Raw genomic sequence first — 9,578 nt, 5'->3', positions numbered from 1 at the left:
AGAAATGGACAGTGACAGGGGTAAGAGGGGATACCTAGTCATTTTTTCGTTCATTCATGCATGGACCAGCCACGCTTCCCGTGCTGCCTCCTCATACCACCGCTCCTGGGCTTTAGCTGCCTCCATCTCTTCACGAGAGCGGCGATATTCTCCAATGTGAGCCCAGTGTCCTTTTCCCTCCAGAATTTCCTCCCATGTCCAGGAGTCCTGTGTAGTGGGCCGCTGCTGCTGCTGCTGCCCGTACTCACGCTGCTTGGTCCGAGTTTGGTGGGGGTGTTCTGTAACGGCAGTCTAGCTCTTCCTCCTCCTCGGACGAGGAGAGGCGAGAAGGATCGGAGGACCAATGTGCAGCGTGGTAAGTTTCCATAATTTAATAACATGAAAACTAAGACAGTCACTGTCCATTTCTTGTTTTTAAACGATGAGAGAAGTGCTACACCTGGTGGAGAGAGATTGTAAGACAGAAATAGTTGCTTTATGCATGCTGTACGTTACGACATGACACATCAAGATGTAACAGAGGGTCAGTTTTTTCAACTTTTCTCCAATACTATAGAGCCATTACCATGTCGATCAACGCTTGAATAGAAACCTAGTTCACACCCCCGATTTTGAAGTCAACACAGTTGCTACAGTCCCATTCGTTTTCTTTGTATCCTCGTTTGAATGTCGGGGTTACGCACATTTGTACGGAATGGGGTGAGTTTACGTTAGATGGTGTTGTGTATGTCCAAAACTTTGGTTTACTTTAATGTAGCTGTAAGCTAGGTGTTGATAGAGTGTAACATTAGCAGGCTGGTAGAGCTAATGTTATCAGACTAGTAGGGCTAAACATTAGCATGCTAGTTGGCAAACAACCTTGAAATTGATTTGTAACAATACATTCATAAAGTATTTGCTTCTAAGTTGTCTGAAAATTAAATGTAAACCAGTAGTAATCAGTGCAAAATTTGGTTTAATTTGAAGTTATACATTTGAAGTTATTTCTGTTGGAGTTTCATTTATAGGGAATAGGCTGGCTTGCCGGGTTCTCCATTTTACATCACATCCCGGAAAAACATTTTCCGACTTCGGCATTCTTTGGAATTCTGATCGGTTTTATGTAATAACTTGAAAAATAGAGAAGTGAGGTATAACTTTGCATTGAGATTTTTGATGCGGATACTAATGAAACTTAAAAAAACACGTGGTGACATTTATCCAACCTAGCTGAAGCAATGCTATTTTCAAAGATTTTTCTATAAAATATTCTCTCTGGACTACATTGATTAGTCACCCTCGGCACCCCTACAAGGGTAAGAACTCCAATAACCTTGGAACGGATCATCATAAAGACATAAAGTTTGGACCATTGGTTTTCTTAGAGGAGTATCTACACAATTAACTTGTTTCACCTATTGGTCAAAACATGTGTTTTTGATTGGACACCCTACTTATTAGAGTGCCTACTTCTTGTCCAAATACTTCTAAGTGTGCCTACACTGTTAGAAAAAAAGGTGCTATATAGAATCTAAAAGGGTTCTTCGGCTGTTCCCATTGGATAACCCTTTGAAGAACCCTTTTTGGTTCCAGGTAAAACTATTTTGGGTTCCATGTAGAACCCTTTCCACAGAGGGTTGTACCTGGAGCCAAAAAAGGGTTCTAACTGGAACCTAAAAGGGTTATCCTAGCATTTTGGAACCTTTTTTTCTAAGAGTGCACTCAATGTTCAAACCCTTATTAGTGTGTGTACTCAATGTGGGGTGGCAGGGTWGCCTAGTGGTTAGAGCGTTGGTCTAGTAACTGAAAGGTTGCAAGTTCAAATCCCCGAGCTGACAARGTACAAATCTGTCGTTCTACCCCTGAACAGGCAGTTAACCCACTGTTCCTAGGCCGTCATTGAAAATAAGAATTTGTTCTTAACTGACTTGCCTAGTTAAATAAAGATTTAAAATATGTCCTAACCTTGGGTTAATTTGAGTTTCAACAGTTGGTAGCTAATGTTTAGGATGGCTATACATTCTCCTTCATGATTGAAATAGCTTAGCATGACTCGAGTTCCACAGTTATAAAGTTGAAGTTGGAAATGTACATACATTTAGGTTGGAGTCATTAAAAATAGTTTTTCAACCATTCCACAAATTTCTTGTAAACAAACTATAGTTTTGGCAAGTCGGTTAGGACATCCACTTTGTGCATGACACAAGTAATTTTTCCAACAATTGTTTACGGACAGATTATTTCACTTATTATTCACTGTATCACAATTCCAGTGGGTCAGAAGTTTACATACACTAAGTTGACTGTGCCTTTAAACAGCTTGGAAAATTCCAGAATATTATGTCATGGCTTTAGAAGCTWSTGATAGGCTAATTAACATAATTTGAGTCAATTGGAGGTGTACCTGTGGATGTATTTCAAAGCCTACCTTCAAACTCAGTGCCTCTTTGCTTGACATCATGGGAAAATCAAAATAAATCAGCCAAGACCTCAGAAAAAAAATTGAGACCTCCACAAGTCTGGTTCATCCTTGGGAGCAATTTCCAAATACCTGAAGGTACCATGTTCATCCTGTACAAACAATAGTACGCAAGTATAAACACCATGGGATCACGCAGCCGTCATACCGCTCAGGAAGGAGACGCATTCTAGCTCCTAGAGATGAGCGTACTTTGGTGCAAAAAGTGCAAATCAATCCCAGAACAGCAAGGACCTTGATTGAAGATGCTGGAGGAAACAGGTACAAAAATATCTATATCCACAGTAAAACGAGTCCTATTCGAAATAACCTGAAAGCCGCTCAGCAAGGAAGAAACCATTGCTCCAAAACCGCCATAAAAAAGCCAGACTGCACATGAGGACAAAGATCGGATTTTCTGGAGAAATATCCTCTAGTCTGATGAATCAAAAATAGAACTATTTGGCCATAATGACCATCATTATGTTTGGAGGAAAAAGGGATGCTTGCAAGCCGAAAAACACCATCCCAACCGTGAAGCGCGGTGGTGGCAGCATCATGTTGTGGGGGTGCTTTGCTGCAGGAGGGACAGGTGCTCTTCACAAAATAGATGGCATCATGACGTAAGGAAAATTCTGTGGATAATTGAAGCAACATCTCAAGACATCAGTCTGGAAGTTAAAGATTGGTCGCAAATGGGTCTTCCAAATGGAAAATGACCATAAGCATACTTCCAAAGTTGTTGGCAAAATGGCTTAAGGACAACAAAGTCAAGGTATTGGAGTGGTCATCACAAAACCCTGAAAAAGCATGAGCAGCAAAGAGGCCTACAAACCAAACTCAATTACACCAGCTCTGTCAGGAGGAATGGGCCAAAATTCACCCAACTTATTGTGGGAAGCTTGTGGAAGGCTACCCGAAACGTTTGGCCCAAGTTAAACAATTAAAGGCAATGCCACCGAAATACTAATTGAGTGCATGTAAACTTCTGACCCACTGGGAATGTGATGAAAGAAATAAAACTTCCGACTTCAATTGTACATCAAACATGAGCATAAATCTGATCAGCTGATGGGAATATTTGCTCGACAATTACACAAAATACAAAGCGTTCGCCTCCCGGGTGGCACAGTGGTCTAAGGCACTGCATCGCAGTGCTAGCTGTGCCACCAGAGACTGGGTTCGAGGCCAGGSTCTGCCGCAGCCGGCCGCGACCGCGACATGGGGCGACGCACAATTSKCCTAGCGTCGTCCGGGTTAGGGAGGGTTTGGCCGGTAGGGATATCCTTGTCTCTTCGCGCACTAGCGACTCCTGTGGCGGGCCGGGCGCAGTGCGCGCTGACCAGGTCGCTAGGTGTACGGTGTTTCCTCCGACGCATTGGTGCGGCTGGCTTCCGGGTTGGATGTGCGCTGTGCTAAGAAGCAGTGCAGCTTGGTTGGGTTGTGTTTCGGAGGACGCATGGCTCTCGACCTTCGTCTCTCACGAGCCCGTACGGGAGTTGTAGCGATGAGACAAGACAGTAACTACTAACAATTKGATACCACGAAATTAGGGAGAAAAAGGGGATACATTTTTTWAAATAATTAAAWTTAAAAAAAAATACAAAGCGTTCAGAAATATAAGTATTGATTATACTTCTTTGTAAAGACAACGTGGGTTTAAAGCAAATCTATGATTTCAACTAAGGCACAATATACTGAACATACCAGCCAACTTAAAGCCTGGCCTGCAGGTATAATTCCGTATGACGCTATTATAATGAATTGTAAGACTTGTTGTGAGCATGTTAAAAAAGATTTTACCTGCAGGCTTTAGTAAGTAAAGTGTTAACTCAAGGTTCTTTCCAACCTTTTTAAGAAACAAAATGTGCCTCGATATGACCACYAACAACAAATATCACATTCAGGGAGAGTGTCAGCTACTATTGCTTAARCAATTGGAATAAGAAATGAAAGCTTGTGTTTTGTTTAATCAAAAAATGAAGTGGACTTAAAGAGAGAATTGCAGAGAGAGAGTAGAACTTCTCTCAGTATGCCTGACCATGTCTTCGAGCTTGGAGTAGAGGAAGAGGGGGGAACCAAGAGATAACTGGACAAACCAGGAAGGAGAGAGGGAAGAAAGAAGAGGGAGAGACCGAAACAGAGAGAGAGAGAGAGAGCAGTGTGTATCTTTTATTATTAATAGGGAGAATGAGAGTTGCTGTGCAACTCAATCTGTACACTGTCACTCTGGATCAGGCCTCCTAATCAGAGCCTAATGGAACTGCACAGCACCACCATGTTGTATACACACACACACTGTGCACTCAAGTGTATACCTTCACACAAATGGAGATGGGCTGCATTTAAAAATAAACGCCCTCAATTCCCTTTTCCTGTCTTACGAATTTGTTCTTTCTTTCTTTCTTTCTTTCTTTTGTCACCAACCATTTGTCAAATAGATGCCTCTCGTTCACTGTTTATCTCTCATCCCCGCTCCCACAATCGTTATATTGAGTAATAACTCTCTCCTGTCTGTCGTTTGGTGTACAGTATGTGTGGTGTGTGTGTGTGCGTCATTCTGGCCTGCCCCTAAACAACTCTGTTGAAGCCTGTGTATCTTCGAAATCCTAATGACCTCTACATTGATTTACATTGATTTATACATGGATATATATCCCCCTGACAGTGGATAGGGATTTGATAGTAGGATCTGTTATAGTGTGGGTCTAGCTGTGGGTAGCTGAGGAGTGGGACCACTGGGAGCAGCAGTGGTGGCCATCAGACATTGTCAGACTGTGAACCTGCCTCTAGGGGATTCAGCAACCATCCTACCAATGTTATCCCTCCATCCTTCAGCATCTCTCCAACAATATTCGTACATCCCTCTGGCTGGAGCTCACAGTGATGCCTATCTTACGTCTTTATATATCAATATTCTCACTAAAATCTACTTCATACTGTATCATCAAAGTCTATGTTTATTTGTCTAATGGAAGAACACGCAGGTATTAAAGACTACTGTATTCTTTGTCCTGATTCTTTGAGGTTCTGAAATCATCTTCAATTAAATCTTAAATGAGCCTTGAATTCTGACAATGGCTGAACACAAAGCGCAATGCAATAGCGTATACAACAAAGCACACACAGACAAATGCAATAAATATTCCATGAGTTACATGACCATAAATATGTACCTGTTCTTTCTCTTTTCACAGAGAGGAGAAAAACGACTGAGTCTGAATTAACGGCAAGAGAAAGAGAGAGACAGAGGAGATTTATCCTTGTTCCACCACGATATATGAGGCACCTTAAACAAACAATTCAAAATAAGTCTCCCGGCCCTAGCTACAGTAAATTGAATGTTCTGCTCACACCTCTGATATCTGAAGGGGCAATGGGAACATGGACGGACGCTGCTCAATAACACAAATAAAAGGAACCCTTTGCCCAATAGGAATAACGAACATCAGCTAACAAGGACAGGAGAGAGAGAGGGAGAGAAAGAGAGAGAGAGAAAAAGAGAGAGACAGACAGCTCAGAGACATGCACATATTTTAATATTAATCAGCTCAGTAATATTTTAACAGMCACTAAAAATCAAATTCGGACTATATTTCCTCTGGCTGCTGGCCCTGATGATCTGTCGTCCGGTCGAGGRTGAGGCTGCTTCTAGAGCTCTGATGAGTGTTCTGTTATGCTCTAATGTTCTAGTGTTCTAATAGTTTTCATGATACTGACAGACTGACCAAGCCACAAAGTGAGACTGACACACCATTTAAGACAAGACATGGACAGGATTTGTAAAGTCCTGAAAGAGAACCCCATGGGGCTCTAGTAGTCTAGTAGCCTACTCCAGCTCAGCCCCAAACCCAACCCTTTCCTTCTCTTCACGTTCCCCATAAACCTAGTCTCACGTTGTCATACTTCATAGACTTTGATATATTCACTAGGCTAAATGTGCAAAAGCTCAACCCTTGTTAGGCATCATCTGAGTTTTTTTCCTCTTTCTCTCTGGTGGACCATCTCCCCCGCTCCCTTGACAGTGGTCATATCTAAAGAGCGAGGGAGAAAGAGAGAGAAAGGGAGAGGTAGGAGAGGCGATTGATGACAAAGTCATCATCAATATGTATTCCCCTAAAGCCTCCCACCAGCTCCCACCTCAGCCATTAAACTTTAAACATGCAGAGGTGTGATTAAGCCTGTCATGGAGAGAGATGACTCAACTCTCAGAGGATACGGAGCTAAATCCAGCATTTTAAACACCTTATTAGAATCATTGACGGCCATTATATATACTAAAACCTCAAAGATAATGCATACAAGTAAAAAAATATATAATAATATGCCCCTACCGTTTTGACCACAACAGTAAATTAATTGGGCAATTAAGATGCATTTACTGTAAATTACTATAATTTCAATTATTTTAAGTTATTTATGTGTGTGTGTGTGTGTGAAAGAGAAAAATAACAGTTCTCTGGGTGGCTCAGTATCTCTTCCTAATGAGGCCCGATAGCGAGGGAAAGCGACTCACACAGACAGACGATAATCTACGCGTGTCTGTGTGTGCGTGTGTGTGTGTGTCATGCAGACAATAGGGAACATTTTGTGTCTTCTCTCCATTCCTAACCCATACGTACTACAACAATTGTTCTTAGTCACCCTCGGCTTATTTCTCCATCCTTCCAACTCTTTAGATGGGTTGCCTGGCAACGTCACGAAAATAATGTGTGCACATCGATGTGAACGGTCAGATAGCTAGCAACAATGACAAGAAGCTGCCTTGTGGGGAATCGTAGGTGACTCGTTTCAACTCGTTGTATCTTGTCATTGATACCATGTCTTGTTTTGAGGTGTTTGACTGATGTCATGTCTATGCTAATATGGCTCAAATTCGCAAGCTTGCTAACCAACAACTGTAACAATGTATTTGAGAGACAACAAGTGCTCATTGTGCAAATGTCCCACTGGGCACAGATTCATCGTCTATTCCACGTTGGTTCAACGTCATTTCATTGAACTGATGTGGATTCAACCAGTGTGTGCCCAGTGGGGTATTTACGTTTTCAATAAACATTTTGCAACAAAATATAGTTTGCATGTTGTCAACAGTCTAGGTTAACCCTGTCTGTTTTGACCCATTAGTGTATTTTTTTGGTTTTTATTTAACAACTAATTGACCGAAGTTGGTTCAATTATTAGAATTTAATTTCGTTTTTTTTTCTTCATGTGCGCYCAATGCAGTTTCTCTAAAGATGAGTCAGAACTATTGAAAATAGGTGAAAATATAACCATTGCCATTCATACCATCTCTTTTGTGTACTTTTGAAAATATATWWWTWTTTTTATTTTCCCCCTGAACCCATTTAGGATCAGACCTATATTTTGTAACAAAATGACTGCTATCAAAAATCTTAGGACAGAGGTGTGAGAGAGTGCCTGCTACCAAAAACCTAAAGACAGAGAGAGAGGGGGAGGGGTGGAGAGATCTTACAGGTGTTGTAGCCTACATGCAGAGGGAGTGGGAGATTTTTGAAGAATGAAAAAATCAGTTCCTTAAAGTAATTAGGTTTTTACAAACCCGAGGCTACTCAACAGATACTTGGACTACAACAAGCTAACAAGGGAAAAACAAACAAAACGTTAGGCTACATTTCTAGCAAGTTCGGGTTGGTTATTTCCCTAATTTCTTGAAATCTATGTTGGACTTCATAGTTGCTTAGCTGGACTGACCTCAGTCGAAACAGGTCATCACTAGCTTCTATATCCACAAAGTCATAAACCCCGCCCATTTCTACAATTKATCTTCTTAAAATATGATTTTAAACCTAACTCTAAACTTAACCACACTGCTAAAYGTATGCCTAACTCTAACCTTAAATAAAGACCAAGTTTGACTTTGTGGCTGTGGAGTTTGACTTTGTGGCTGTGGAATCTGACTTTGTGGCTATAGAAGCTAGTGGAAACCGTTGAAAGGGGATATTACCGTACAGGTGGTGGTGAGAAAAAGTGATTACTTATTCTGTCTCCTCGCTTCCCGGGCATCTCCTGCTTAAAAAGTGCGCGCGTCTCTTGGCTATTCATTTGGCACGCGAAGTTCCTCGTAGTGTCTGTTGGAGGATTCGTACCTGGATATAGTCGAGTCTAAGACGCCTGATGGAGAAATCTACTTGACTTTAGTTTCACTATAATAGGAAGACAGAGTGAGTAAAATAACTGTGCATGCTTTTCGTTTTTGTGTTTCGATTTCCCAGATTTATTTTGGAGAGAGAAATGTTTTAACAGTGATGGTAAAATGAATATAAATACTGTAGGCTATAAGCTAATAATAATAAGATACATAAGTATTTAATAAATATTATTACTTGACAATTGGAAATTAATTCAATTCCAATAGAAAATTGCACTTAATTAAATATTCAGGGATTCCTTGGGATGAATATAAAACTACATTTGTCAGATTATTGGATTTTGACCCAGTAAGACCTGATAAACATTTTAAATAATTGCCTAATTTGTGAATGTATCTTATCAAATCTGAAAAGAGGACATAAAAAATAAACCATGTCCTCCATGTAGAAATGACCAGTTTAAATTAGAGTTGTCAGTTTCAAGCCTCAATGAGCATTTGATTTGTAACTAGGTAGAGCATGATTAGGCATTGTGGTGCTCATGTGAATTTCCTTTCTTTTTCCRGCTTCAGACCAATCCCTTCTTCTCACTTATTTATTTTTTATTATCCTGKCCCATTAATATAACGGGACAGGATAATAAAAAAAGCGCAATCAAGAGATACAGTATATGAATGTATTTGTTTAATTCTTCATCTTTCCACAGACTTTGTGAGTCCATGAAGAGAGGAATACACCTTAGATCACAAAATAAAGATTTGATTGGTTTCTCGCCCCAGCACCCTCCATCTAGCTCTGGACGCCCTGTAATACTACTACCACCCTATAAACACACAGGACTAAAATGATTCTGACAGGAAGGCAACTCTGAACATATCGACTTTCTTTTCCCTTCTCTTCCTTCTGTTATTTGTTCTCTCAGTCATGCTGTATTCAGCGGAGAGACACCTCTGTTAGCTGAGTTTCTGTCATTCATAAGGCGAGCCCTTAGAAAAGCACAAGTGGTTTGTTGAAGAGACTGACAATTM

Source organism: Salvelinus sp. IW2-2015, linkage group LG7 (assembly GCF_002910315.2).
Source record: "Salvelinus sp. IW2-2015 linkage group LG7, ASM291031v2, whole genome shotgun sequence".
Lineage (NCBI taxonomy): Eukaryota > Metazoa > Chordata > Actinopteri > Salmoniformes > Salmonidae > Salvelinus > Salvelinus sp. IW2-2015.
This window is presented reverse-complemented; position numbering follows the sequence as displayed.